The sequence below is a fragment of the Quercus lobata genome, chromosome 12, assembly GCF_001633185.2.
Source record: "Quercus lobata isolate SW786 chromosome 12, ValleyOak3.0 Primary Assembly, whole genome shotgun sequence".
Classification (NCBI taxonomy): Eukaryota; Viridiplantae; Streptophyta; class Magnoliopsida; order Fagales; family Fagaceae; genus Quercus; species Quercus lobata.
This window is the reverse complement of record NC_044915.1, coordinates 21,457,600-21,472,704: the sequence shown is the minus strand read 5'-3', so window position 1 is coordinate 21,472,704 and position 15,105 is coordinate 21,457,600.

The window sequence follows — 15,105 nt, the reverse complement described above, 5'->3', positions numbered from 1 at the left end:
AGTTTTTCCCATAATAAAAAAAAAATACACAAGTTTCATTTCTACACAATACCAACATCTCAAAATATAAAACAAAATTACAAATGACTTACTGGATAACTCATTTGACAAAGAATAAAAACATATAAGAAATTTACAATCTTGAAAATTAATTTTATAATCTATTATCAATTGTGGTTGGCACTTTATTTCATTTTGAGATATACATTAAAGTTTGATTGTTTACTTATTTATACATGATCTCTTTTATGAATATCATTTCATTGTTAAGCAACACACACTCTAGGAAATATCATAATTTATTTTGAAAAACCGTTTATTTTGGACATAAATGGTTAAAAAATAGGTCTAAGCATTCATAATTTATGCTAATTTGATACTTTGGCTTCACTATTTTCACACTTGTGAATGTTTCTCACACATGCCTACAATTTTAAATCTATATTTTTAACTCTATAATAACCAGAGTATCTTAGCATGTACTTTACTATTTGATATCTAAAACTCTTTACTCATTACAAAATGCTCAACTATTCATCTTTCAATTAATTTGCATGCAGTTATGTAAATGTCTCAATTGTTTCCTTAAAGCTCACAACAAACAATTAAACCAATATTGTCTTAATTTTATTATTATTTTTACCAAACAAAAAAAAAGTTTTAAAAAGTGGTTCGAGTTTGGGTTGGGTCGAGTCGAGTCACACGGGTCAACTCGTTTTTGCTTCGGGTAAAAAAAATCGAGTTTGAGTCAGGTATTTTTCGGGTCGGGTCAAAAAATTCTGACCCGTTTTGCCATGTCTATCCAAACCTCAGTCATTATTGCAGAAAACTTGTCTTTATCATGCTTTTGAAACCCTAGCTGTGTACGCAGGAAGGTGCCTGCATATGCATGCCTTAGCTTACATACACAGGCCGCGACCCACGTACGCAAGCTAAGGGCCTCTTTGGTCATTTTATTTCCAAAAATAGATTTTTGCTCATTTAAAAGGTTATATTTTCCATTTTAACACTCCTCAAGTCAATTTAATATCTAATTAAGCTCTAAACTGATCTTAGGCCTTAGAGTTCGAGCATTATTGAAGAACAGGAACCCAAGTCGTAAGGAGTACAAAATACGATGTCTACACCTAAGTTTAGGGCCGGCCTTGACCGTACCCCATGGAAACTCACATGTACGTACGTAAATGTGATATTGAATTATTATTTGATAAGTGCATGTCATATCCTTTTATACTTCAAGTTCCTCCTTCATGCTACCGTTTGTCTTTTTACCATATAATCCATGTTGTTGGGACAATATGTAGAATAAATTTTACAATATTAATCCTATTGAAGATATGTTTAGTAAGAAAGAGGAAAAAAAATCGCTTTGTGTAATAAATTAATGTTGTGCTTTCCTAAGGACTTCTGGAAAATTTTCGAGGGAAGAATCTTCTTAGAAATCATAGTTGTTTTTCATGGTTTTAGACTCCAATTATTTTCTAAATATTTTCAACTGTAAATCCATCCTCATGTGATAAAATTTCTTACATGATATTGATTAAGGACAAAGTTTAGTTACAAAATTGGTTATAACTTACAACCTTACTCAATAAAATAAACATTATTATATATTTTTGAAAATATAACCGTTGAATTGCATATTCTTTATGCTCTTAATAAACATGTCAAATTTTGTGTCAATCGGATATTATTTACTATATTATCTATAAACATATATTTTATGCATAATTTTAAACTATAAAAACTTGCAATTTAAACAATTTATTGATGATATAGCTATTGATATTTAATTTTCTAGAAATTTTACAAGTATGGAAGATATAAGAAGAAAATGTAATCAATAATAGATTTGTCAAAATTCACCTCCAATAAAAAGTTATTAAGTAAGGTTGTAATCTTAGGTTACAACCAATATTGTAGTTAAACTTTGTCCATTGATTAATTAGTGTGATAGAAGGTTTGCCCCCAACGAATTATCATGGTTTTAAGGTTTTTTTTTTTTTTTTTGAAAGGAATCATGGTTTAAAGTAAAAAATGTGATTACTACAAATTTTACTACATAAAAAAAATTAAACTAAAAATTTATTTATAATGTCTATTTATAAAAATTTTGTAGCAAACTTTATAATATATAACTTTAGCATATTCCAAAATACACATAATCCAAAACTTATATGTAAACGAATATAAAAGATTTAATATTGTCGTCCTTTGTTGATAATGAAATTTTGCTGACCTTGCTCTAGACGGCATCCGCAATTATCTTTATATATGTTAAAATTTTAGGTTCTTTCTGCAAATCAAAATATTCTAATGAAGGAAATTTAGATGCCTATGAATAGTGATATGGAGGGTCTATCAATACCATATATACCCTACAAATGGTACGGAAAAATTCAGTTTGCAAGTTCTCTAATGTCAACTTAAGTATGCGACATTAATTTGCACCAGATAACAAAACTGAGACTCAGGTTTTCCAAGTTATGAGCACTTAATTTGCATACTGGTAAAACTATGAATTATTCTAAGGTTTTTTCTATTTTTTTTTTTTTTTATCCACAATCAATTATTCGAAGGTTTTTTTTACCCCCTTTTTGTTGAATCAATTATTCTAAATACCCGTTTGGATAGCACGTTTACACGTTTGCATCTGCATTTTTTTTTTTGGAAGTGCATTTCTCAGTTTTTGTGGCTGTGGCGGCTTTCCAGTGGGTCCCGTACACTGTTCACGGGACCACAAACCTCTTGAAAGCTCGAAATGTGTAAAAATACAAGAGCTTGTTTAGTGCAGAATAGTGTAAAAGCAAGCATACAAGCAAGGGAGCTACTCTAATCCATATTTAAAGCAACACAGCAGTAAAATGAAATGAACAAAAGTAGGGAAGAGAGATTCAAACACAGATAACACCGAGACGTGTTATCGAAGAGGAAACTGAAGAACTCGGCGAAAAGCCTCTCCGTCGCCCTCCAAGCGGTAATCGATCCACTAGACAATCAGTTGGGATACATGGGTAAGCAAGAGACCCTCCAAGCTTAATCTACTCTCTGTACCTAAGCCCTCCAAGCTCCTACTCCAATAAGGCTTCTCGGAACCGTGTCTTGTCTAGCTCTCCAGATCCCGCAACAAGCTCCATGTTGCATCCACCAACCTTGGCATCTTCCAATGCTTTCCAGCAACACCAAAAACACTCACTACACTCTGAAAAGGTATGGATTGTGTTTGGGTACAAATCTCCTCTCAATGTATGATAATGGGAGAGGGAAGGAGAAGAGGCTACAATTAATTTTCACTAAGGATGAGTAGCTCTCTCTCAAAAAGATGGGTGTGTGTGTTGTAGAAAACCTATCTAGGGTTTTTCTCTCTGAATGGCTTCTCTTACATTTGTGGGTAATGAGGGTATATATAGTATGGGTGAAGGATAAGGAATTCACACATAAAAATCCTCCAGGCAGAATGTTTTGCGACTGTCTCGCGGGAAGGCCTTACCCACGAGACACTCGCGAAAACGACAACCTGGCACGACTCTTCAGCTTCCAGTCATGTGCTCCTCACATGCTCTTTCGCAGCTTAGCTTCTAGCGAGCTTCTCGTGAAATCCACTGATTCTTCATTTAAGCTTGAGTCTTCACCAACTTAATACTAAACCCAATACAATAAAATCCCACAAAATACAAGGAACAAAATTAGAGCAATTACAACACTTTTTGTCATGGAATAAAGCCATAGTTGTAAATCACAACTTTACACCCCTTTTTTCAACAAAACTTTCATTAAAAATAGGTTCTATGGAACTATTCACACATTTAAAAATAATTTTGTTACAGTGTTTTCAATTTTTAGTTTTCAGCAAAATAAGCGGTATCCAAATGAACCCTAAGTTGGTTGTTTTATTATTATTATTATTATTATTATTATTATTATTATTATTATTATTATTATTATTATTATTATTATTATTATTATTATTATTATTATTTTATTGCTAAAATCAAAGCTGGTTGATAGTAGAAATTGATAAAGATATATTAATTTAATTTCCACCATACATAGTTTGTGGACAATGAAGTGAAGGCCAAAATTGGAAATATATTTTCAAACTATATATTTAGGCACTGTTTTCAAACTATATTTTTTACTAACATCTCGAGTCTAAGAGGCTTGATTTTGGGTTATAAATCGAGTCTTTGAGGGTCGGTTTTCATGTTCTGATCAGGTCTAAGTTGACACTTTTTCCACGTGGCGTCCACCTGGAAATCGAGTCTCTAAGACTCAATTTAGTGGAGTTTTCATTTTCACTTAGATTTTGTAACTTTTATGTGGGACCGACTCTACTAACTAACTCAAACAACCTAGTTCTCTCTCCACTTCATTTTTTTCTCTAAAAATTTCTTTCCTCTTTCTCCGCCCCTTTTCTCTCTTCCACTCATTCTGCCATTGACGAAATTGATTCCTACAAAGTTTTGTTCTTCATTTTTCTGCATCTTAGGTAGATCGGTGTCTTCGATTGGAGAAGCCAACTTAGAACACAACCCAGGTAGATCGGTGTTCTTCATTTTTCTCTCTTTCGGTGAAGCCTCCATCGCCGATCGGCCTCCATGACAGTGGGTTTTTGGACCACGTGGCTGACAGCAACGCCCGACGAGTTCGACCTTGCCGTCTACGAATCGGACCTACATGACAGTGGGTTTTTGAAGTTGGTGGTGTGGCTGTTGAATGATTGGTTTTGGGGTTTTTTTTTTTTTTTTTTAATCTGGATTTTAGGTGGTTGTTGGGGGTGGATTTGGTTGGATTTATGCTGAATTGTTGGTCTGTGCTTGTATTTGATGGTGGCTAATCTGTGTTTGTGTTTTGTACTCCAAACACTTGTGAAAATCTTTGCAGTGTAAATGTTTTACAGATACAAATCGAGTCTCTAAGACTCGATTTCTAGGTGGACATCAGGCCAGCTCAAATCTGATTCAAACATGAAAACTGAGCCTCAAAGACTCGATTTATAGTCCCAAAATCGAGTCTTTGAGACTCGAGATGTTAGTAAATAATATACTCTCAGAACCGTGCCTACTAACTAAATAGTTGAGAAATCATGGTTAAATTCCAATTTTGGCCATGAAGTGAATAAACCAAAGACAACCGTACGTTCCATATTTTTGGCTTTATCGCCACGTACAATGGAATTTCGAGTTCATGGTCCATAAAAACTATTCAAAATTCGCTTAGAATTTCTATACAATTTCGGCATTTCCTTTCAAATTCTCAGCGTTTTGGCAGGTTTATTCTTTTTTACTAGCATTCTTTAGAGCCAAAAGTAAAGAATTCAATGGGTAATAACATGCATGTTATATAGTAATATATATATCCCTAATCATTGTAGTTTGTGCTTGGCTAAGCCTTAAGATGCTTCAAGTGTCCAATACTTTTGGTTTCCTTTGTATATACGCATACAATACGTAAGAAGACTACAAGTCTGTTTGGATAAGCTGTTAAAAAAAATGCATTTTCAAAAAATAGCGTTTTTAAAACAAACATTTTGAAAACTCAGTTTTTAAAGTTATATTTGAGTGTTTGGTAAAACATGTTGTTCTAAAATGTTGTTTTGAGAAAATTACAAAACAGGACATGACAGACTATGCTGTAATGATAATTATATGAGTAATAATATTTTTTTTTTATTTAATAATTTAATAATAGGAAAACGTCCCATAAAAAATTTAATAAAGAAAGTAATAATAATATGGTTCCATTTAATATTGTAATTTATTTTTGTTATTATAATAATAAAAAATTACACAAGAAGGACACCTAATTTTTATCTTTCCCAATGTCTATCTCCTACTACCTCATGCTTCTCGTTCACTTGCTGGGTAGCTGGACAAAAATCCTCTACTGCCAATCACATGGTCCGCATCTAACCTTAGTAATTTCTAAAAAAATTCATTCAATTGCATCCAAGTTTCTCTAGACTCATCTTCTTTGCGTCACCCACAATCTCATCCCATACCAAAGTAATTTTTGCATGCCCAGAATATCAATTAATGAAAAAAGCTAGAGAGAAGAAATTTCATCAAAGCCAAGCAAAATTAGATAGAGGCAAGGCCTAGAGGTGATAGATGATAGCAAGGTAGCAGGCAAGACTTTAGTATTTGTGAGGTTATTTTAGGAATTTCAAGCTTCAATAGACTATGATAGTTGCGTGTTTTACCTGGTTTTTTAAAAAGCTATCCACCATTGTGTTTCGTAAACGTGAATTTTCAGAGTTTTCAAAAATGTAATTTTTCAAAAACCGTAATGCCAAATGCATAGCTTACAGCGTTTTTGATCAAAAACGCTAGTTTTCATTTAGAAAACGCCCCCACCAAATAGAGCCTACAATAAGTCAAATATGAACCACTATGTACCAATGTGGGTTGTAATTTTTTGACCTAAATATAATACTTAACAATACAAATTAACCTTTGTCCAAAAACAGAAACAAGAAGAATAAAAGTACACATTGGACTAGTTTTATAAGCATTCACAATAGTGGAGCTATTTTTTTAGCTATTTGGCACCATAAAAAGTTCATTTATTTTACCTTCTCACTTTACAAAATATCCAACATCAATGGTTTTATTTTAGCTTTCAACACACTAAAATAATATAAACAACACAATAAAATAATATATCTTTACCTTGACGATTGCTTCGCGACCAGTGGCTTTGTAATCGTAGCTGCATACGTGGCGATCAGTGTACCGGTGCTCGGTGCAAAAGAGCTCGCTGCACCTACACCGGTATCCGGTCAACCCTACCTTCCTCCTGCAATCGAAGCACCGGTTCATCTCTCTCTTCACCTCTGATATGAATCCAAAACTGAACCCCTCCAATCTAACCTGATCCGCCGCCGCTGTCGTCACAACGTCCTTGCTCGACACCTCCATAGTAGTAGATCTGAACGAACTCACACTAGATCTATGATGAACCTTCAACAACTTGTTTGTCGACGAAGAGGCCATTGTTGAAATGGTCATCATTGTTGTTGATGATGAAGAATTTGTTGTTGTTGTTGTTGCGTTTGGGTTTATGGTGGTTGTTGGTGGTGAATTCGAGGTGTTGAAGCAGTTTTAGTACATGTTGTTGGTGGCCGAATTACTGGTGAAACTGCAATTGTTGATACAAAGAGGGATTTTCTCGTGTACCTTGAACTCGGTCTCTTCTTTTCTGATTTTCTGAGCCATGGTGTTTTGGATCGGAACGAGCTTTGAGGTTTTCGGAGAAGAGCGAGAAGTTTGATAATAATAATAATAAATTTTAGCTAAAAATTTTTAGCTATGGCACCACTACTGCAGCATGATTTTTAAGTATCGGTGGTGCTAAAAATAGTAATATAGCTATTTAGCACCACTATTGTGGATGCAATGCTATCAAACCATCAGAACCGACAATGGGCATATTTGTGGGAAGGATGGAGAATTTCATGCCTTGATTCTAGTTAGTTCATGTATTTAACTAATCAAAGCTTGCCAAATGCCAATCTAGCCGTGATTAACATCAGGTGTGAAATTATAATATGAATTCATTAGCTTCAAGGAGAGGAAAAAATATATGCGCATGCAATCACACACGTACACATGTGAATATATATAGCATTTGAGACAAATTTAAAATAATAAAAACTATTCATTTGAACATTAAGTGATAAGTAAGAAAATCCACAAACAATATCATTATTATTATATTATAGAGTTTACTTATTAGGATTTTATCATTTAAATAATCTATTTTTTCAACGTCAAAATTTATTTATGGATGGAATGAATTAATTTAATATTTAGATAAATATCAAGATAGTTTTTATATAAAATCCCATATCATTTTGGTTAATATAGGCTCATAAAATGTTTAAATTGTAATAATGTAAAACTGTACTATGAACATTGTTGAGGTACTTTCCTCCCAAAAAAAAAAAAACATTGTTGAGGTACAAAATTTCAGGCCCTAATTTCGTTAGCCCACTCACTAAAAAATACCCACACAAGTCTATAAATTATTTTGAGCCCCATAAATATTCCCCACATATTACTCAAATATTCTCCATGTTATTGGGCTCCCACAAATATTCCCTATATAAGCCCCATAAATTACCTTGAGCCATTTCACAAATATTACCCATTATATCCTACATATTATCCAACTTGGGCTTTCCACAAAAAATACCTATCACATTACTACCAAATTGGGCCACAAAATTATATTATCTTCACAAAAAAAGCCCAAAATCATTTACTTTGTGGGAAAAATCCAAAAAGCCGAACAAAACCCTATTAAAAGCCTATTGCTACAGGGCACCTCTAAAGCCCGTTGCTACACGGCACCTCTTAAAAGTCTGTTGTTACACGGCACCTCTAAAGCCTATTACTACATGGCACCTCTAAAAGCCCATTGCTACATGATAATATTTTTACAAAATCTTACAAAGCCCAAATACTATTTTGGCACCTATTTTACAAAACCTAAATATTATTTTTGGCAACTACTCATAAAGCCCAATAATACTTTGGCACCTATTTACAAAAGCCTAAATATTATTTTGACAAAAACAATTACATTATGCTCAAAAGCCCAAAACTATTTTTTGGCAAAAACATATCTTCATATACTAAAGTGCCTAACTTATGGGAAATATAAATTATTCATCTCTCAAAAATATTTCTTTTACAAAAATTTATGGGAACTATGCTTATTTTTCCATAATCAACTAACTACAAAAGCCCATGTATAGCACCCATGGCAAAACTATTCATCTTGTAGGGATGGACAAGCCTAAAGAAGCTCAACTATAAGGCCTAGCTGAGCCAGCCCAGCTCACATGAAAATCCCAGCAGCTGAAGCTCATGTGAGCTATCTAGTCAAGTTTTAGTACAACCTGACAACTGGAACCCATCACCATCAATTCCAACTTAACCAGTCAGATCAGAAAAGGACATGTGTCCAGCAGGGGTTAAACCCTTCCTTACTAAGTTCATTTTCATCATTTCTCATGTGACATAAAGCTGGGATGACATAATATAAATCTGGGAAAGCTTCAGCCAGCTGTCTTCCCTTTCTTCTCCAACCCATTCAGTCAAAGACTGAGGGCAACCATAACCAAACCATGGATGCTCAGTTCATTTTCATGCCAAAAACGTGTACTCTCTGGTTCATGGACCAAGCACATGAACCTAAATTAGGAAACTTAAGGAAATGTGGTTTGGAGGACACCAAATGGATCTCTAGCAGAGTTCCCAACAAAGGGCTCTAAGGTTGACACTTGGCTTGGGGTGATGCAACCTGCCCTAGGGAGCTCTGATTCTAGCAGCATTAAAACCAAGATCATTAGCCTAATACATGCTTTAATTCCATCAGCTAAGGCCAATCAGCATTTAATGCTACGTCAGAACTCCAGCTGCCATTACCCAAAACAGCAAAGAACACTCTAAAGCTGAGTTTACTACTCTTGACCAAATCCTAGGAACAATTCTCTAAAGATTTTCTGAAGATTGAGGATGATTTAGCAGAGATTATTTGCTAATATCCCCCTCAAACTCAACTATAAATGGAACTCTCCATTAATACTTCAACACACACTAAGAGATACACTAATAGAAATGAGTTCTTCCTTAACTTCTCTATTTAGCCTTCTCTAAGCTCTGGCAAAGTTCTAAGTCACTGAATTCTTAGCTTCAAGCTTAGAAACTAAGTTCTCCAGCTCCTAGCTCATAAATACCCCTCATACCTCTACCTATAAACACTCATCTACCCCCAGCAGAAATCTTCAGCAGCTTTACTATACACTCTCACTCACTACTCACTCACTACTCATACTACTCAAACTGACCTTCTCTACTCACCACATATACTATATCCACGAGCATGCCCTGGCATCATAATGATCTTGCTGTATTAGCTAGAATCTCTCTCTCTCTCTCTCTCTCTCTCTCTCTCTCTCTCTCTCTCTCTCTCTCTCTCTCTCTAAGTTTTCTCATTACTTGCTATAATGAAACCTATGATATTTGTTTATTCATTTACTATTGAAGGTTATGACGTAATTGTTACTATAGAGTTTTCCCTCATATTATTGTATTAGAAGACTCTTCTCCAAAGTCCACGGATGATAAGTTTGAAGATATAGATACTTTCCTTAATCTGTGAATATCTAACGGCTGGAGGTTTATTCTGCTCTGTTTCATTTTACCGCTGGAATACTTTACCGTTGGGATACTTTATTGCTGAAATATTTTACTGCGGGGTTATTTCTTTATTGCAGTATGCTTTTTATTGTGCTGACGTGTCTGCTATAGGAAGTGTTTTTGGGCCATCTCCTACCCTTGTCAGTCCCATCCTAGACCCAAGGTATAAAAAGAGGGCGAACTCTTCAAAAACTTCACCGATAGCGTTTGGGCCATGCTTCAAGTCCATCGTCGAGTTTCGGTTTAGGCCCCCAACCCAACATAAATATCATTTGTCGGAAGGAAAACTTTTTCGCCCCCGACAAACATTTTATTATATTAATTATCTCCATACTTTACTATTAAATTTTACCCAAATTTTTATGAATGAGAAATTATTATTAAAAAAAAGTTGCGATCCTATTATTATTGTTTATAATTATTTAAAAGTAACAATAATTTTTTGCCTCTTCAATTAAAACTTTTGCTTCTCTTTAAGCTTATCCTCTCTCTCTCTCTCTCTCTCTCTCTCTCTCTCTCTCTTAAATGATTTCAAGATATTAATCAATCATATTTCTTTCTAATTATTTTAAAATGAAATTTAACATAGATATATCGTTTTGCTTAAATATTGTGTTTGAAAGTAAATATTACATTTAACAATGTCAACCAGAAATCTTATTAACTTAGAAAGAGGTGCATTGTAATAACTTTTTATTTCCTCCTTTTTGACAATGCAATTATAATTTTTCTTTCTTTTAAAAAGGAGAATCAAATTATAATGTGCGTGTAGTGGGCTAGTGGCTCCCATCGACTAATTAACTTAAGTGGAGTTTTAAGCATAGTTTTAGCATGTCTATTTTAATTACCAAGATTTTCCTTTGGGCTGGGGTGGTTGAGGTGCTTAGGAGAGGTCTAAAATCTAAATGGAAAAGTAAAGAATTCAATGGTAATGACATGCATATATGTTATATTATTATCCTATTTTGTGCTTAACTAAGCATTAAGATGCTTCAGAGGGGGAATAATGGAGATCGAATAAGGTATAAAAACCAAAACATTGTCATATAATTTTGGTTTCCTTTGTATGCTTACGTAAGAAGACTACAATAAGCCAAATATGAATCAATACCAATGTGGGTTGTATGTTTTTGACCTAAATATAATACAAATTAAGCTTTGTCCAAAAAACAAAAACAAGAAGAATAAAAGTACACATTGGCCTAGTTTTATAACAATAGCAAGAAATCTTGTAAGAAGTAATTAATTCGTGGGCAGCAAATAGACGCTACCAAACTACATATCAGAACAGACAATGGGCATATTTTTGGGAAGGATGGAGAATTTCATATCTTGATTCTACTTCTAGTTTAGTTCATATTTTAACTAATCAAAGCTTGCCAAATGCCAATCTAGCAGTGAATATTAACATCAGCTGCGATATCATGATATGAATTCACTAGCTTCAAGGAGAGGAAACGAAAGGAATATATATATATATATATATATATATATATATATTATCAGCTCCAGGAAATTATAAGTGATTAATTATTTTGATAAAGTTCAAACAACATAACCACTAGAAAATACTTACACGCATAGACAACATATATAGTCGAGATTCTATTCTGGTGCAACAGTTTGAGGAGCCTTCTATTTACCCACATACGTTTGAAATTAACCCATGCATGTACATTAATTTGTACACACATGCTGTTTTCATTTTCCGGCTAAGAAAATATAATTAACCAAAGGGACAATCTTTAACCCATTATGTAATGGTTTATAAGACCATTCTCATGTATTTACTTATATAATTTATATTTAAATAAGTTTTATATATTTTAAAAAGTTAGATTCTTTCTTCCCATCGAAATATTCTTTGCCCTGCTAATGCAACACATTTTAGTCTCCTTCATGAATATATAGTAAAATATATAGAGGGCCTATCATGCATGCCCTATATATAATGGTACGGAAAACAAAGAAAAAATAATCAATTTGCAAGTTCTCTAATGTCAACTTATGTATGCGACATTAATTAATTTACACGAGATGAAGAAACCGAGACTCAAGTTTTCCAATAGTGATGAGCTGGTAAAACTATGAATTACTCCGAGGTTTTATTTATTTATTATTCTTTTGCGTCTGTCATCTGTCGATTATTCTAAGTTTGTTGATAGTAGAAATTGATAAGATGTATTCTATATATTTTTTATGGACAATTAATGAAGTGAAGTGAATAAACCAAAGACAACCGTACGTTCCATATTCTTGGCTTTATTCACGTATCATGGAATTTCGAGTTCACGGTCCATGTAACATGGACATAAAAACAATTAAAATTAAGTTATGATCTATTATAATCTCTAGTAGGGGAGCCAATATTTGACCTGAAGGGGACAAATTTTATACAGGGATAATTACAGTAAACCCACCTGTGATTAGGCCCGTTTTCACTGTACCTACCCGTGGTTCAAAGCTTATCACTTTGCCCACCTGAGGTGCCTTCCGTTAGGGATCTATTACCCACCTCTCCGTTTGCCGTTAGAAAAACACATTTTTAGAGAAAAACAAACATAACAAAGATCAAAAAGTAGGGTTTTTTATTTCTTAAGAACTTCTATAAGAACAAAACACAGGAATAGCACAGATCAAATGCTCAATGAAATCACTTTTAATCAGGAGGATGACGCAGAGGTGGGAGTATAGAACAATTCCTTCAATAAAGACTTCATCAAATAGTTCCTAACAATCCAATTACATGCTCCACACTTGGAAAACCCATTGAAACGTGGATTAGGAAGCAATTACAGAACCCAAAAAAGAATTCACAAAAGGGTTTATAAATTCTGAAACATTTCAAGTAAGCAAACGATATTAGTCCAATTTCACACTTTTTGATTCAACAATCAGCTCAAACTTCTGGGTTTGTTCAAATTTAAATTTAAAATTAAATAAATACAAAATAAAAAACAAAAAATAAAAAAACAAACAAACATACAGATCCAAAAACAAGAATCCTAGGTTTTACTCCGAACCCTCAAGAAACTAAAACGAAAAACCAATGTTTCAGATTAAAGGCCAAAACTTTACGTAAACCCACATATGAATAATAACAAAAAACAAAGGAAAAAAAAAAAAAAAAAACGCTTGCCTGAGATCGCCATGTCAGCAGGTTGGGAGAAGAAGATGAAGAAGAAGGAGGATGAGGATGTGATTTTTTGTGAGACCCCATTACTAGCACATACCGGACTCGCAGGAATCCACAATCTCCAACAACTATATTTATATGTATGAATTTTTTTATATTATTATTATTTATTAAAATAAAAAATAAAAATTGTGGTGGGTGTGAGCTTTTTTTGTGATTGGTTGCAGAGAATGGAGGACAAGGATCAACAGCAAAATATATTTCTGGTAATTTGTTTTCTGGGATTTGGAATTTTTTTTTTTTGGGTTTGGTTTGGTTTGAATAAAAGTTGGAGAGATCTATAAAAAAACCAAAAATAAAAAAACAAATGCTCAATGAAATCACTTTTAATCAGGAATAGCATTTGATCTGTGCTATTCCTGTGTTTTGTTCTCAAAGAAGTTCTTAAGCAATAAAAAGTCCTAACTTTTTGATCTTTGTTATGTTTGTTTTTCTTTAAAAATGTGTTTTTCTAACGGTAAACGGAGAGGTGGGTAATAGATCCCTAACAGAAGGCACCTCAGGTAGGCAAAGTGTTAAGTTTTGAATCACGGGTAGGCACAGTGAAATCGGGCCTAACCACAGGTGGGTTTACTGTAATTATCCCTTTTATATATATGCACATACAATCACACGTGTAGATGTGAATATATATAGAATTTGAGACCAATTTAAAATATAAAAGGAATTCATTTGAATACTAATTGATACTTACAATAAGAAAACTCACAAACAACAGTGTATTTATTATATCATGTTTATCTGATGGTTGAATAAGAGATCTGAGGTTCAATTTCCACCTACACCAAAAATGTACCGATTAGTGTCTTAGTCTGACGATAAAGAACTATCATCTGAAGCGAATACCATATAACTCTCTCAAAAAAAAAATATATATATATATATATATATATCATGTTTATCTATTTGGGTTTTGTTACATGAATAATCAATTTTTTCTATTCATGAATGAAATGATTTTTAGTAGTTAAATAAATATTGTTTTGGTTAATATAGCCACAATTGTTCAAATTGTAATAATGTAAAAGTATACTATGAGTATTTATTATTTAATTATATTCTATGAATATTTATTATTATATAATTATCTCCATACTTTACTGTTAATTTATACCCACATTTTTATGGAGGAGAGTAAATTATTATAAGAAAATTTGAGATCCTATTATTATCGTTTATAATTATTGTTGAGGTACAAATTTTCAGGCCCTAATCTCATTAGCTCACTCACTAAAATACTCATACAAGCCCATAAACCATTTTAAGCCCACACAAATATTTCCTAAATACTTCCCAAATATTATCCAAATATTTTCCCATATTATTGCCCAACTTGGACTCCCACAAATATTTCCTATATAAGCCCCATAAATTATTTTGGGTTCTCTCACAAATATTACCCATTATATCCCACATATTACCCAACTTGGGCTCTCACATAAATACTTATCATACCATTACCAAAATTGGGCCATAAAATTATACCATCTCTTAAAAAAAACCCAAACTCATTTACCTTGTGGGCAAAATCCAAAAAGCCCAACAAAACTCTCTTACAAAGCTCGTTGCTACACGACACCTCTAAAGCCCGTTGCTACATAGCACTCTAAAGCCCGTTGCTACATAGCACTCTAAAGCCCGTTGTGTTAGTTTTTAGACCCCTTAAACAATTGTTTAAACCTAGATAATTAGCCAAGTTGT